The sequence below is a fragment of the Arvicanthis niloticus genome, chromosome 5 (assembly GCF_011762505.2).
Source record: "Arvicanthis niloticus isolate mArvNil1 chromosome 5, mArvNil1.pat.X, whole genome shotgun sequence".
NCBI classification, from domain to species: domain Eukaryota; kingdom Metazoa; phylum Chordata; class Mammalia; order Rodentia; family Muridae; genus Arvicanthis; species Arvicanthis niloticus.
This window is the reverse complement of record NC_047662.1, coordinates 22634675-22651675: the sequence shown is the minus strand read 5'-3', so window position 1 is coordinate 22651675 and position 17001 is coordinate 22634675. Positions and strand designations below refer to the sequence as shown.

The following is a 17001-nucleotide window of genomic DNA, read 5'->3' as shown; positions in this document are numbered from 1 at the left end:
GGAAGTAGAATTGCTCCCCCCCCCCTCTGTCAAATCAGAACAGGAGCTACATTGTTACTAAGTCTCCATACCTATCAAGAAAAAGCTTGTTTCCTAAACTTAATGCATCCTGCAAACCATGCCTTCCAACCTGCACTGAACTTAGGACCCCGTTAATGTACAGCCACCCTTTGCCTTGCCGAACTCATCATGACCACATGATGCATGATGTATGATTTCTTTTTGTCTTACAAAAAAATGTTTTCACAGACTGGAGAGACAACTCGGTAGTTAAGCATACTGGCTTCTCCTTTAGAGAACCCAAGTTTGATTCCCAGCATCCACACGGTAGTTCACAACTGTCTGTTACTCCAGTCCCAGGAGATCTGGAGCCCTCTTCTGGCCTTCTCTGGAACCCAGCATACTATGTACAGATATACATGCAGGCAAAACACCCTTAACAACATTAAATTAAAAAAAAAAAAAAAAAAAAAGCTAGCTGCTTGCTGTTGAAATGGGCATATTCATAAAACCCGGTAAAGTGGTGCTGGTCCTGGCTGGATGCTACTCTGAAGGCAAACTGTCACCATGAAGAACATTGATGATGGCACCTCAAACCCTACAGCAATGCCCTGGTGGCTGGAATTGACTGCCATCCCCGAAGAGTGACAAGTGCCATGGGCAAAAAGAAAACCACCAAGATATCAAAGATCAGGTCCTTTGTTGAAAGTTTATAACTACAATTACCTCCTGCCCACAAGATACTCTGTGGATTTCCCCTTGGATAAATCCAGAGTCAACAAGGAGGTCTTCAGAGACTCAGCTCCAAACGCAGGGCCAGGGGGGAGGCCAAGGTCAAGTTTGAGAAAAGATTCAAGTCGGGGAATAACAAATGTTTTTTCTAGAAGCTTTGCTTTTAGATGTATTTTTGTTTCCATCATTTAAAAAATTAAAAATAGGGAGCTGAAGAGATGGCTCAGCGGTTAAGAGCACTGACTGCTCTTCCAGAGGTCCTGAGTTCAATTCCCAGCAACCACTTGGTGGCTCACAACCATCTGTAATGGGATTCGAAGCCTTCTTCTGGTGTGTCTGAAGACAGTGACAGTGTACTCACATACATAAAATAAATAAATAAATGTTTTAAAAAAGTAAATATTTTTAACAGACTTAACTTATTTATTTTTCTTGTATAAAAAACCTATGTGGCAGCCACAGCTGGAGTCTGGGTCCTCTGAGCAGAGACTCTGGTGTGGGTTTTCACAAGATGAGAGGGAATTCCTGATAAGGAGACTTTGTGAACACAGTCTCTTTCCAAATGTCCGGGTCAGGTAACTGCAGGTCTTGGAGATGGCATCAAAGGTGGCGTTGGCAGAGTTGCCCAGGGTGGCAGTTTGGCCCCTGGCTGATGTGCAGCTATCATCAATACCGGCCATCATCAGTAGCTTCTTGGGCACAGGAGCAGAGACAATGCCAGTGCCTCTGGGGGCAAGGATGAGACAAACCAGCACAGAGCCACAGCGGCCTGTCACCTTGCATGGAACAGTGTGGGGCTTGCCAATCTTGTTCCCCCAGTAGTCTCTCCACACAGAGACGATGGAGAGCTTGGCCAAGACGATGGCCCCTTGGATGGCAGTGGCAACCTCCTTGAAGCAATTAACACCAAGACCAACGTGACCATTGTAGTCCCCAATAGCGGCAAAAGCGGCAAAAGCCTTGAACCTGGTCCGCTGGCCAGAACGAGTCTGCTTCTGCACTGGCATGATTTTCAGAACCTCATTCTTTAGGGGATGCACCTAGGAAAAGGTCAATGATCTTAGACTCCTTAATGGGCAGGGAGAACAGGTAGATCTCCTCCAAGGACTTGGCATCATCCGCCGTTTGGTGTTTTCCAGAAGAAGAAGAAGAGAAGGAGGAGGAAGAGGAAGAAGAAGCAGCATAAATATTTTTAAAAACAAAAGAAAAATGTCTTCAAGATATCTTGATCCATACTGGTGACCACCTGTCCACAATGTATGACTCCTCTTCCACATGATATATATTTTTTATTTTATTTTTACCTTTCATTGTATTTTTTTCTTTCTTTTTTTAAAAAAAGATTTATTTAAGCAAGCCAGCAGTGGCAGAGCGGCTAAGGTAGCCGCCTGCATAGGGCAGGCCCGTGCCCTTTGCTCTCTCTCTCCCGGTTTGAATCCCGCTTTCCCCATGTGATTCTGCCCGAGTTTCATGGGAAAAAAAAAGATTTATTTTTTTACTTTATGTATATGAGTACATTGTCTCTGTCTTCAGATACATCGGATCCCATTCAGACTTCTACAACTGGAAAAACCAGAACCCCACTTTCTGTGTCTGTGTCAGCCACGACTCCCTGATTTCTCAAATTCTTTTTCATTAACCTCCCCCATTTGGGGTGACACTCTACAGATTATCACAAAGACCTCTGAGGCAATCCCTGGAAGAGCCTCAGTGCTTAACAAATTCACTGAGGGAAGTAGGGGGTCCCACCTTGATACCTCCAGGCTCTGCGAGGAGGATGAAAGGGGCAGGGTGACTAACCTGTCTAAGGCAGCTACAGCAGGGCCCAGAACTGCCTTCAGCTCTCCTAGAGCGAGCGCCTCCTGGAAGCGTAGCCGCCATATACTCCTATAGATTCGGAGGACACAGCAAATCACAACGCGATTAACTTGGCCTTTGTTGCCCAGTCGGCCCCTGATATATGTAGGAAAATTCAAAAGATAGAAAATTTTGCAAGGAAGAATAGGTGAGAGCTGTTATAAATAGCCCGAAAGCTCTTTGACAACTGAGGCAGTAAAGAAGACTGTCTTAGTTAAGGGTTTTTATTGCTGTGAAGTGACACCGTTCATAGTCACACAAGTTCAACAAACAGAAAGCAGTCTAAAGGGCATAATGCCCACACTCCTGTCCCACCTTCACCCCTTCCTGGTTCCTCATTTTTAATTTAACAAGAAAGGAGGAATGTTAGCTTATGGGTGATTCCACTAGGCCACCCTCAGGAAACTTGTAATTGCTTACATCATCATAGGCCACCACTACCACCAGGTGCTCTAGGTGTGGGTATAAAAGGTTTGCCCACCATTGTAGGAAGCCGCTGTTAACGGTGGTATAATCTGCCATCCCAAGATGGCGCTGGCCTCGTGTCTTCTCCAGAAGCAAACAATTATCTGCGCAGCTGCAAAGGCAAAAGGCGCGCCAAAGTCACTGCCAATCCTGAGGCATAATATTGGGTGGTGAGCGAACAGCCAATCAGAAGTGAATATGTCACTCTAGGCTGTATTTAAGCTAGGCCCCTTCCGCGTCCTTCCACGTTTTCCACGTGTGTGTTATAGAGTAAAGTCCTCATTTTGCAGTAACTACCCGAATACTGTCTCTCATGTTTTTCGTCCATGGGCGTGGGGCAACACGGGAGGCATGCGTTACATCTGGTGCCGAAACCCGGGAATTTCAAGGCATGCGGAAGGCCCCGGAGACTCGAAGAGGGTTAAAAGACTGCAGGTTTTCGAGGTACACCTTTGGAAGATATGCCTGGGGTGGCGTTTGTGGCAAGTGGATTTAAACTCACCGCTGCCGCTCCACTAGCTAGCCTCTTGCTTGCATTGCATTTGTTTTTAACTTATGTGTGTTGTGAGAAAAGGGGCCACTCTAGCATACCAGAACCAGGGTGTGATTGCTGGCGTTAGGCCAAGGGGTCTGGAGGTCAGGTCAGAGAACCTGGAGATATAGAGTACTCGAAAGGAACAAGGGCTACTGCAGAGTCCATTAAGCTTAAGGGGAGAGCTCGGCTCGGGCTGTGGGAACAGAGACGCTGCGGCGCCTGGGTCAGACCGGTTGCAGAAGCGTCTGTGCTCTGCTACCGGTGGCGGCTTGCAACAAGGCAGAGCCAGAACAAGGGAGCATGTCGCGAAAGGCAGACAGAGGAGAGAGATAGTCTGCCCTGGAAAGTGCAGCGGGCACACGGGGAGTGCCCCGCGAGCTTAGAGCAGGCAATGCCAGTGATGGAACGGATGATTTTTGAGGATGCTGCGGCTGAATGCCGTGCAGCCATTGTTCCTCGTAAGAACAGGAGGCTACAAGGTTGGCTAAGGGCCTGCTGTGGCCCAGGAAAGGAGGCTGTTTGTGCTTATTCCACAGGTGAAAACAATTTAATTTGGGTCCCTGGCTCATGGCGGTGGCGGCGGCAGTGGCAGTGGCGGCTCTCGGAGGCTGGAGCCGGATCCTGTAGCCCGGGTGTGGGCCCGCATCAGTTCGTCCCTCCTTCAGCCCCCTCTCATCTTCCGGAGTGTGGCTGGTGCAGCCGCGATGGCGGAGCAAGGCCTGGAGCCGTCGCCGGCCACGGTGGCCGCGCTGTCCCCCGAGGTGCAGGCGCAGCTGGTGGAGCTGGAGCTGGAGCTGTCTGAGGATCGTAAAGAATGAAGCTAGGTTGCAAGATTACAGCTCTGAGTCTCCTGACACGGAAGTTCCATTTGGCGATAAGTATACCGCTGTGGGCCATGGTCAGATCTTGAACTGTTCTAGAGGCTTTAAAACATAGTTAAACTGCCAATATTCCATTGGCTACAGTTGGTAGCTCAACCGAGAGTTTGAAAATTTTTAATTTGTCTATGTTTATAGAGAAAAGATACAGCATGTGTCTTTTAAGGTTTACAGTTTAAATTTAAGGTTTTAAGCTAAAACCAAAACCACACAATTCAGCGTAGCCAAGCCTCAGAGCAGGCAGAGGGAGGTTAAGTGCATTTACATTTGAATTAAGAAATGCAGACTGAACTACAGAAGCCCAGGTGCTAAGCTCCTTTTGTTCTGAGTCTTCAGACCAGATCCTAGAAATGTGCTTACTGAGATTTCTGTGTTTCTTGTGAGAAGAGAGATAAATCTAAGACTCAAAGATTTTACAACAGTCTGTGGGCTAAAGGTTATGATTGTGCTGCAAAAATTAAAATTATGCCTGCTTCCCTCCATGAGTATAGCTGTGCCTGTTGATAGAGTATGGTTCAGGTTGTTTTAATTCCTCTGTATTTGGAGTTGTTGAGGATGAGATGCTTTGGATTCCTTTAATGTGTATAACAATTGTTAGAGAATAAGATTGGCTTTTATCCGATATTCTCATGGGACTAAAAAGATTGGTTATTAAATTAATCCAAAATAAAGTTCAAATTTAAGATTTATACAGCCTAACTTGTCTATTCCAGCTGCCATTTTAATAAATGCTCATAGAATTTTATAGATATAAAAAATGTTTTTATACCATCTCTTTACATTTCTGGTAAAGGTGAAAGGTTTACAGGTAGTAAATTTACTCATAATTTTTAAGAGACCATGAAGCGATATTTGTTAGAAATAATTGCTTCAGAAAATGGTTAATTGCTTTACATTATATATATATAAATATTGTTATTGCTTTAATACAAAAAATTAAGAGGTTAAATCTTTTGGTGTGTATTATTCATTGTGTGATACTTTATTAGTGGATTTCTCTAAAGAAGTTTTTTCTGCAAGCCATTGCTTCAATATAACGAGCTTTAAAATTTTTTTAGAGTACTTGTTACTCCAAAAAAGGATTCAAAGACAGTGTCTTTCAATATTTGAGACAAGCTGGGGTTAGAAAAAGGGCTCAGCCGTTTAAGGCTGGACTTAATTTAAAATATAAAAGCTGAACTCCCAGCAACCACATGGTAGCTCACAACCATTTGTGGTGGGGATCTAACGCCATCTTCTGGCTTGTGAGTGTACTTACAAAGGAAAATAGTTTACTTTTAATCTTGATTTGCTCTTAGTGATTTTTAAAAGTTGTTAAGAGATACATTTGGCTAAAACCTCATCTTAAGCTTACCATAGGAGGATTTAAACGTCTGTTTGATGTTTTCAAAGGGATGCAAGTCCTAAATTAAATCATATGTATATTTTCTTGAATTTACCCTGCTTCAACACAATTAAATTATGTGTTGCAGCCACTGTTTAAAATGTTAAAAAAAAAAAGGGTGTATCTGCCTTTGTCTTATTGAATGATATATTTCATAAAGTGCAGAATGTTTTGGCTACAAGATTTAATATCTCTAGCCATTTGAATAACATTAAAATTAATAAGGTGTTTAAGAATGCATCTGCACAACTGGTGTTGGTGTGTGTAGACCCTCCATTTTTCTTTATGTTGTCCAACTTTCAGAATAATTCTGATGTCTTGGATTGTAAGAATGTTACATGATTTTTAGCACAATGCTGGAATGGATCACTAGACCTAGCCTTGGTTGTGCATGTGCCTACCTTTGTGCCCATCCCAGTACATCATTATTGAGACTTAAAAGAGACTTTGGTCAATCAGAGAGTTGATTTGCTCCAAGCCCATGTGGAGCAGCTCACGGATGTGGTTCAAATAAGCCGAGTGTCGGCAACCCCACATCCAGGTATTACACCTCTGAGATTTGTGAATGATACATTTATTTAAAGCCATAATCTTTCTGCTTATTTAAAAGGAAAGTGGAATGGGAAGTTGGACCAGGTGCAACACCAATTGCAGATCCGGATTTCGAGCCTTGTTGGAACACGAGTGGAACCTGTTACCCCTGGAGATTTTACTTCTTGAATTTCTTCTGCCTTTTCTTTCTTTCTTTCTTTCTAAAAGGGAAGGTAGGCCTGTTTTGATACAGCCCTATGATGTGGATTCGTGTTCATGGAGGGTTGGTCTGTAAGCTCAGAGCCCAATAAAAACGTGACAAGGCCGCTTTAAGCCCAAGCACTCGCAGCCTTGGAGCAAGCATCTCTCCCTGAAATTTGACTATCTAGGCTGAGAAAGTAGCCGATTGACTGAGACCCTCAGTCGATGCACCCCAAGGGTTCAGCCCATTGCACTGGGTCAATGAGAGGTCTAAGTCCAGCCAGCCCTTGCCTAAATAGCTGTGGTACCTGAATAGTAGGTTGACAGCCCTTGCACTCCTGGGAGCTATACTCCATTGCACAGGGACGGGTGTCAATTCCTCTTTACATCCCCTTAGCCCTTGCACCCAGAGGACTTGTTTCCATCGCACCTGGAAGGGTAAGGGAAAATCTTCGGGCTATAAGCTCTTGATCGCTTATTCCCCCAAGATGGAGTTTGCTTGATCGGGTTTGAGTTCGAATCTTGATTGGTACTGCGTTTGATAGGCAAAAGGCTGTTTCATATTAATAATTTAAACAGGGAGAGATGTAGGAAGCCGCTGTTAACGGTGGTATAATCTGCCATCCCTAGATGGCGCTGGCCTTGTGTCTTCTCCAGAAGTAAACAATTATCTGCGCAGCTGCAAAGGCAAAAGGCGCGCCAAAGTCACTGCCAATCCCAAGGCATAATATTGGGTGGTGAGCGAACAGCCAATTAGAAGTGAATACGTCACTCTAGGCTGTATTTAAGCTAGGCCCCTTCTGCGTCCTTCCGCGTTTTCCACGTGTGTGTTACAGAGTAAAGTCCTCGTTTTGCAGTAACTACCCGAATACTGTCTCTCGTGTTTTTCGTCCATGGGCGTGGGGCGACACGGGAGGCGCGCGTTAGACACCATCCCCCCCCCAACGCCCCCCCCCCCCATCTCTCAGGCTGGTCTCTTTCTCTCCCTTTCTGTCTTTCTTTGTTCTTTGTCCCACCCTTCTCTGCCCTCTTGGTTCTGCTCCTGTCTGTCCGTCCGTCTACATGTCCACTTGTCCCCTCTCCAGGCCCTCAGTCCTCTCCCTTCCCCCAGCAAACTCCCTTTATATCATAATGGCATAATGCATGGCATAATTACTCAGGGACATAACTTGGCACAGGCCTGGCGGGTACCCCTGCACTGCATTATATTTCATAATAACCATGGCCACTGCGGCTCTTATAAGGAAAACATTTAATTGGGTCTGGTTTACAGTTTCAGAGGCTGAGTCCGTTATCTTCATACCAGGAAGCGTGGCAGCGTGCAGGCAGGCATGGTGCTGGAGAAGGAGCTGAGAGTTCTACATCTTGCTCTGCAGACAGCAGAAGGGGACTGTGGGCCACACTGGCCTTGAACATATGAGACTTCAAAGCCCACCCCCACAATGGCACATTTCCTCCAGTAAGGCCACACCTCCTAATAGTGCCACTCCCTATGGGCCTATCAAGGCCAGTTACATTTAAACTACCACAAAGATCAAATGGTCCCTGGTAATTGTTAATGTCGGGGCCAAACATATAGACTTCCTGGTTGACAGTGGGGCCACTTAGAGCTGCAGGAGCCCCTGGGACCTCTCACAAGATACAAGGCATAATGGGAGATATAAGACACTACAAATATACCACTGACCAGACTGTTGGCTTGGGTCAAGAGACTGTAACCCACTCCTTTAATGTCACCTCTAAATGTCCCTTCTCATAATTGGGGTGAGATCTTTTTCTTTGTTGTTTTTTGTTTTTGTTTTTCGAAACAGGGTTTCTCTGTGTAGTCCTGGCTGTCCTGGAACTCACTCTGTAGACCAGGCTGGCCTCCAACTCAGAAATCCACCTGCCTCTGCCTCCCAAGTGCTGGGATTAAAGGCATGCACCACTACTGTCCAGCATGGGGTGAGATCTTCTAAGCAGACTTCAGGCTACAATTCCATTCTGAGGGGACACTTTCAAGTTACAGTTAGAAGAAACTGCGAAAGTCTTACCTATTAACCTGCCCACTAAGTGAAGACTATCTGCTCCTCCGAAGTCACACTCATCCTCCAGAAGGGAAATGGAAGGCTTTGTCAATCCAAGAAGTTCCCACAGTATGGGCAGAGGACAATCCTCCTGGTTTGGCAAAACATGTGTCACCTGCCATAGTGCAGGTTACCTATGGGGCTATGCCCATTTGAGTCAAGCAGTACCTAACAGCTCAGAAGCCAGGTGTTGGGGTAACCTGAACACATATTGTATTAACTGGCTATGAAGGTGTGGCCTGTATTGTCCTTGTTAATTGCTGTGCCAACAGCAGCTCCAGGCTGGCAGGATATGTAAGTATTTGTTGCTTCTTTGCCTGTCCAAGAAGGAAAGGCAAGCTGCCTTGGGGGAGGTCATGAAGCCTTCAGTCTTGCCAAAGGGCAACACTAGGAACATAGTCTGCCTGCTGATTGGCTCAGAACGAGTAGCCATGGAAGCTTTCCTACTGTACTGATAGCTTCTTTATGAGAAAGGAGCGTGGCATTTGAGGAATACAGAGCTGGAGTTGGGGCTGGAGGAGAGAGGCAGAGAAACCAAGAGGCAGGACAGGAGAAGAGCAGGGAGGTGAAGCAGAGAGAGAGAGAGAGAGAGAGAGAGAGAGAGAGAGAGAGAGCGAGCCACATGGTGGGAATACAGTGACAGGGAAGTCAAAAATGGGTGGAGGCTATTCACCCAACCACTCTGAACCCATGCGCTCTGCTCAGTCTATTACCACCAGAGCATAATGTTTACGGATCTTTAGGTTTCTGGATCTTTGTCAAAGATCCCCCTGTCAAAGTTAAGTCAAGCCACTTTCACGTTTGAATGGGCTGACCCTGAATTAGGAACGTCAAACAACTAATATGAACCATATTGCCTCAAGGATTCAAGATGTCTATCATCTTTCAAGGAGGCACTCAGTCAGGATGTAAGCCTCTTCCATAGTAAGTGCCCTGAGGTAACCTTGCTCCTATACATGAATGGTATACTGTTAGCAGCCAAAAGCATGGGAGACTGTTTAAGAGCCACCCAGGCCTTTTGGAGACTCTGGCCCAATTAGGCTACAGGTTTCCAATAAAGCACAAATATGCTAATTTCAGGTTACCTGCTTGGGGTATGAGTTAAAAGGAGGAAAAAGATTGCTGTCCCAAGCCTGCATAGCAGCTATAATGATTCAACCACCAAAAAACAAGTCAGAGAATTTGTGGGGACTGTTGGATATTACCTCCTCTGGATACCTGGGTTTGCTGAGATTGCTAAACCTTAGAACTCTGCAACAGCCAAGAGTAACACCCTCTTAAAGCAGACTGAGGAACCTGAACTTAAAACAGGTCCCCACCTTGAGTCTCCCTGATGTTTCCAAGTCCCTTCACCTCTATGTTTGTGGAAGAAGGGCATCGCCATGGAGATCCTGACACAGACACTGCATCCTTGGAAGAGACCAGTGACCTGTATCTTCTCAGAGCCTGAACCTTGTGGCCCTGTTTGAGAGCTATCAAAGCCACTGCAGTCCTTGGAAAGGAGAATGACAACCTCACATTAGAATAGACTCTGGTGATAACAGCTCCACAAGCTGTGGAAACCTTGCTGAGAGACAGCTATCAGCTGGTGGATGTCAAATGTGCAGCTGACTCAGTATCGGGCCCTTCCCCTACATAAGGACAGACTGACCTTTGATAAATCCTTGGCCATTTACCCTGCCAACCTGCTGCCAGATGATGACCCAGATCATGGCTGCCTAGGAATGCTGGACACCATCCAAAGTACACAACCTGACCTGACAGACATCCCTCTCACCACCAGACATGCAGATCTCTATACAGATGACAGGAACTTCATCCAGAAAGGAAACAGGTATTTGGGGTCCAAGTATCCGGGATGGTGGTAGTCTCAGGTCAAAAGAAAGTCATCTGAGCACAAGCCCTGCCTGGAGTCACATTTGCCATAAGAGCAGAACTAATTGCTCTCACAGAAGTCTTAAGACAGACTAAGGAGAGAAGGGTGATCACTCACACTGACAGCCGGTATGCCTTTGCTAACGGCTTATGTTCACTGACAGATTTCTAGACAGAAGGACCCACTCACTTCAGAATGAAAGACTATTAAAAATAAACATGAAATCGCTCCGCTGGTGGAGGCCATCTGGCTGCCAGCTGAACTGGTCATAATACACTGGCCAGGACACCAAAAAGACAAAAGCCCCAAACTCAAAGTAACAACTATTCAGACCAGGTTGCCAAGAGGCTGTACTTGGGGAACTCAGTCCCCCCAAAACATCCTACAGTTAGCTGCTGTTCCCGAGCACCACTCAACTTCAATGACGACGTCCCTAAGTATGATCTAGGAGAAGTCAAGCCATATTCTGATTTGGGGGCCCAAGGAAAACTGTGTGGATGGCGGTTCTTGCCAGACCAAAAGAAATACTTTGAAGCATTTCAGACTATTGCCTGATCGCACTCGGGTAAACACACAAAAAAAAAAGGATATTCTTCCCCCAGGACAATGGAGTCAAGGTATGGTACCTGATAAATTTGGGAATTAGATTTCACAGAAGTCATGCCAGGACTATATGGTTACAAGTATCTGCTGGTCCTTGTTGATAACGTCACTGACTGGGTAGAGGCCTTTCTGCCTCAGACAAAATAGCCCAATAGTAGCCAAGAAATTAGTAAGAGAGATTATCCCCAGATTTAGCCTCCCTCTGTCTTCTGGAGTCTGACAATGACCTGACCTTCACGGCCAGGTTGTGTCAGTTACTCTCTAAGACTCTTAATGTAGATCAGACACTTTGTTACATGTATCACCTCAGAATTCAGGGGAGGTAGAAAAGATGAATAGGACTTCAAAGGAGATTTTAACTACATATAACTCTAGAGACTGATGGTAACCAGGCTGATCCCTTGCCTTATGACCTTCTCAGGGTCCACTGAGCTCTCTATTCAGAAAAGTTTGCCCCGTATGAGATAGTCTATGGAAAGCCAATCCCCATGGTCCCTTGGGTGCATGCTGGACTGTTATCAGATTGTCCCGTTCTAATCTCTGAGTCCTTGTAAGGACTGCAACTAACTTTGGCTAAAATTCCTCCATGCCCCGCCCCCCCAGGCAGTCAACCTGTTGAGTACCAGCCCCCTCACACCCCCATCACTTGTTCCAGCTCAAAGATGCTGTGTTGATCCCGCTTCAAATTTGATGGACTTGGGACTGGAGAGATGGCTCAGTGGTTTAAGAGCACTGACTTCCAGAGGTCCTGAGTTCAATTCCCAGCAACCACATGGTGACTCACAACCATCTGTAATGGGATCCAATGCCCTCTTCTGAAGACAGCTACAGTGGACTCATGTACATAAAATAAATAATTCTAAAACAAACAAACAAAGCTGATGGGATTGAACCAGGTGGAAGAGACTTTACATTATAATTCTCCAGACTCCCACTGCTGTCAACGTCACCAGTATCCCTGCCTGGATTCATCACTCTCACCTTAAGAAGGCACTGGAGGACCAAGGAGACGGGAAGGAGAATGTGAGGAAGGATGGATTACTACTGAGCGTGGCCCCTTAAAAGTTGAGCTTTCTAGAATTTAAGATTGTTTACTATGATTGCTCTCTAATGAACAATTACGTTCCAATTTGCCTTAAGATCTGATCCTGACTGTCTTTTAACTGGGGGAATAGAAGGAAATAGCTTCATATTACGTTGTAAGGCCAGAGACTGTTCCCACCCACCAGGTCCCATTATTTGATTGAAGAAAACCAAATCATTTCTACCCAAATGAACCAGACAACTGAGATGGATTAATCTGACTGACCAGTCCCAAGTGAACAATGCGGACTTCAGCATAATTAAACATTCTTTAACAAAATTCTGACAATGGAAATTACAAATGTATTAAAATGGTAGAGGGAAAAACAGAACTCCTTAGGTGTTTCCATTGAAGTTAACATAACCTAAACATAACCTAAAATGCCACTGTCTTGTAGCTAATAGATTTGATACCAATCTTTGGCTCCACCTAGCGTCCAACAGCAGACAGACACCTTCCTTTTGTTTCAGGTTCTTCAATTCCTGGGCTGGGGGTGGGGGTAACTTCTGTGGAACAGGGATCACATTTAAACATTATACCAACTGGGGCCTCAGTAGAACGTGCCCTCATAAACATTTCCAAAGGAAAACTATTACCCCTGGGATGGGTTAGGAAACAGAGATTTGTTCTTGTAAGGAATGGAGACTTAGTAACAATGTATAACAATGTGTCTCCTTTAACAACAATGTAGCTCCTGTTTGGTTTCACATCCCCCCCACCCCCAACCCAATTCTGCGGGAATAACACTCATTCTGCCCTCCCAAGGGTATATGGGCATTGTAGGACAAGATTCATCACACCTATTTTATTTAATAAGCACTAGAGTCTCTTAACAGGATTTCAAGGTCTCCCCCCCCTTGAACACCATGATGCCTCCCTACATCTCTTAGACCCCACCACAGTAGCAGTCACAGCTGCCTTTGTATTTTCTGTCCCGGGATTCATTGTGGAGCTGCAAGAAGAGATTTCTAATCTAACCTGCTTGATAGCTAAAGCTGCTGACGCTACAGCAAAGATATTTTAATCCAGAAATGGGAGAATTAAGAGCAACGGTCTTAAAAAGGAGAGCTACCGTAGAGTTTCTATTGCTCGAACATAATCTTGGATGTCAACAGTTTGCTGCAATGTGTTGTTTTAATGTATCAGATTTCTCCCACAACATTGATAACCAAATCAATGACTTTCATAGGAAATAAAATCTCTCGGGCACAAGTCAAATGGCAATTCTGGCTGAGATGGCTCTCTCCCTTCATCAGCTCCCCGATAGTTTTCTTATCAATCAAAATATTTGGGCCCCAGTTGTGGATTTGGTCTTTCTCCTAGCAGATTCAAGTTTAATGTTTCTGGTGCCCACACTGCCCTGCCCTTGAATGCAGAGGATGCTGTGGCCAGGGGACAGAAGGATAGGAGGACAGGAGGAAGAGGGAGGAGTATGGGAGAAGAGAAGCCCTGAAGCATGAGGACCGGGCAGGGCTCTAAGGAAAGAGATCTAGATTAGAAAGAGGAGGATCTGGGGAAGGGAAGGGGATTGGGGTCAGATTCCTGGGAGAGCCTACAGAGAGCCTGGCTGTGTCTGACTTTTCTATCAGGCTAAGTTCCTGCAGGCTACTTCTCTGCCAGCTGATCTGACAGCTCCCATCTGAGGCCTGGTCATAAAGGGATCATGGAAGAACAAAAGAGTCAGTGGAGGCCATCGAGAGTCCTCTCCACATTGACAACCTGAGTTCAATTCCTGGAGCCCATGTGTCCTATTTTGCTTTCATTCACTGTGATAAAACCATGATCAAAAGCAGCTTGGAGAAAAAAGCGTTTCCTTCTTTTCTTTTTCCTTCCTTCCTTCCTTCCTTCCTTCCTTCCTCCCTCCCTCCCTTCCTTCCTTCCTTCCTCCCTTCCTTCCTTTCTTCCTTCCCTTACAAGCTCCAGGTCACACCCCATCACTAAGAGGAGTCAGAGTTGGATCTAGAGGCAGGGACTGGAGCAGAGGATGATACTGACTGGCTTGCTCCCTGTGACTTGCTTGCTCAGCCTGCATTCTTATAAAACCCAGGACCACCTGCCAAGAGGTGATACCACCCACAGTAGGCTGGGCCCTCCCACATCAAGGAAATGCCCCCTCAGACTTGCCTACAGGCCAATCTGATGGAGACATTTCTCACTTGAGGTTCTCTTTTCCCATGTGACTCTGGCTTGTGTCAAGTTGACCAAAACTAACACCATGTAAAGGTAGAAAGTGAGAAACTCCACAAAGTTGTCCCCTGATCTCTACATGTGTGCCATGGTACAAGTGCTCCCCCCCTCCATACATAAACACTACTAATAGATAATTAACCAGAAAAAAGAATAAGAAAAGGAGGCAGAGACTGGCAGGTAACTATGAATTCAAGTCCAGATAGGGCTACATAGTGAGACCTTGTTTCACACACACACACTCACACACACACACACACATACACACACACACACACACACACACACACACACACAGAGAGAGAGAGAGAGAGAGAGAGAAGGAAGAAAGGAAAGATCCAGAGATGCAAGTATGGAGAATCAAGCTCACTTTATTTAAAAATAAGAAGTTGGATATTAGTACCAGGATGGGATCTGGGGTGGACCAAAAAACCAAGTGTGTGAGGCAGGTTCCATTGGGCTATGTCTGCCTCTTTCATCCCCCAAACAGGACAACACCAATGACAAACATCACCCCACCCCTCCTCGCCCCACCCCCACACATAGTCTTCCATCTCTGGAGAAGTATGCCGTGGATTTTTACCATTAGATGTCTGTTTTGGGGAGGGTCAAGGAACAGAAGAAAAAAAATCTCATTTCTCCTTAAGGATGGCAGATACCTCGGAAGCCATTAACACCTACCTCTGTCCCTCCATCATGAAGAGAGGGTTAGACACTGAACATAGAGGACAAGATATCAAAGCCATGTGTGTTCCCTGTCTCCATCTTGGGACTGAAGAGGAGACACTAGAGACACTAGAAGCCGAGTCTCAGGTGGATGTTACCTGCATAGCCACCTATACAGAGATTCCATCTCTATGACTAAGTTGTTTAGACAAAGGCCACCACTGACCTCTCTTGCCTCCTAGGTTGGCCCCCATTCTTGGGTCCCAGGGAGGGACAAAAGAGGACAGCTCCCTGTAAGAAATGAAGGAGAGAAAATCCTTTTGAAAATTGCTTTCTCAAACCCGAGAGCATAGTTACGAGAAAAAGTCCTTTACGGCTGACGAACCCAAAGCATGAGGAAACAGAGGTGGCAGGGTGTGGTGGCTTATGCCAGTGATCCTAGCATTTGGGAGGAAGAGCCGGGAGGATCTTGAATTCTGGCCAGCCTGAGCTACACAGAGACCTCATCAAAAAACAGAAGGGATGGGGAATGAGAAAGAAAGGAGCAAGGGTTGATACCGAAAACCTTAAACACAGGGCAATAAGACTCCCATTTGTTGAACATTTGTTACTTGTGAGAACTGGAAGCTTCCATGACCAAACCATGCAAGAGCCCTCATTCTCAGCTTCTTCCTAACTCTTCTCAGTTTCCCACCAAATAAGCTTTATCTTTTTATTGTCTATTTGTGGGCTCATTCTGGAGCATAGGCTGGCCTCAAACTCATGGTAATTCTCCTGCTTCAGTAAATGCTAGGATTACAGGCATGAAACACTACATCCAGCTTCTTTTCCCTGTCTGTCTGTCTGTCTGTCTGTCTGTCTGTGTCTTGAGTCTCTTTCTTTCTCTGGGTTCTTAAGACAGTATCACACCATGGAGCCCAGGCTATTCTTGAATGAGACATCCTCCTGCCTCAACTTTTTGCTTGCACCATCCCGCCCATCCAGCCTCTAAAGTCTAAAGCCATCGGGCTAAGACTCTTTCCCAAGATTATGTAAGAAGACCTGACAGGTAGTCAAAGTATCACAGACCAGTCGGTCTTCAAGGCGGGAAGAGATAGATGTGACATAGGCCTGCCAACATCACGGTAGGGTTTTAGGTGGTTTATATGTGATACCAATGATAAAAGGCACAGACCCGGGCACAGGAAACACCACTGAGGTCTCTCTGAGTAATTGGTGTTGCCTGTTGGGAAGAAATAGACGTAAGATGGGTCTTCCTGGAACAATCACAGAGAGGCCATCCTCTCCCCTGAACCTCATAATAATGCCTTCCTCCTAGTCAGTTTGGAAGCAGTTATGAAGCTGGTACAAGTGAGAGGTGCTTGTTAGTTGTGCATCATGGCTCCTCCTGGTGTTGATGCTGGGACTAGATCCCGGACATTGCCTCCTAGGGCTGCCTGTGAACCACACATAGCCCAAAACAAAAGTCATAAATTCACTTAAGTGTTTTATTTTTGTTTTTGAACAGGGTTTCTCTATGAAGTTCTAGCTGTCCTGGAACTCACTCTGTAGACCAGGCTGGCCTCAGACTCAAGAGATCTGTCTGTCTTTGCCTCCCCCGTGCTGGGAATAAAGACATGTACTACCACCATCCCCTGCCTAACTTTTTTTTTTTTTTTTTTTTTTGTACTGGATTGATCAGCTCTCCAGAATGAACTTCATAGATAGCACCATCACAATGCAATGTCAAAGCTTGGATGTGACTGACAGCGTCTTCAGTATGCCCATCCTGAGGTCCCTCAGCTTCTGATAGCTCCAGTTTGAACTCCCAAGCTGCCTGCATCCGGAGCCTCAAACCCACTGTCCTGGTCTCCAGAGCCTGTCCACAAGCTCAGAGTAAGAGACCAGGTCCTGACTGTGTTTGCATTGCTCCTAGCAACGAGCACTCGACACCTAG

General features: G+C 45.7%; 1 pseudogene; it reads right to left on the bottom strand.

Moving 5' to 3' along the window:
- Positions 1-1177: 1177 nt before the first annotated feature.
- LOC117708427 (small ribosomal subunit protein uS5-like) lies at positions 1178-3891 on the bottom strand (annotated as a pseudogene).
- Between the last annotated feature and the right edge of the window lie 13110 nt (positions 3892-17001).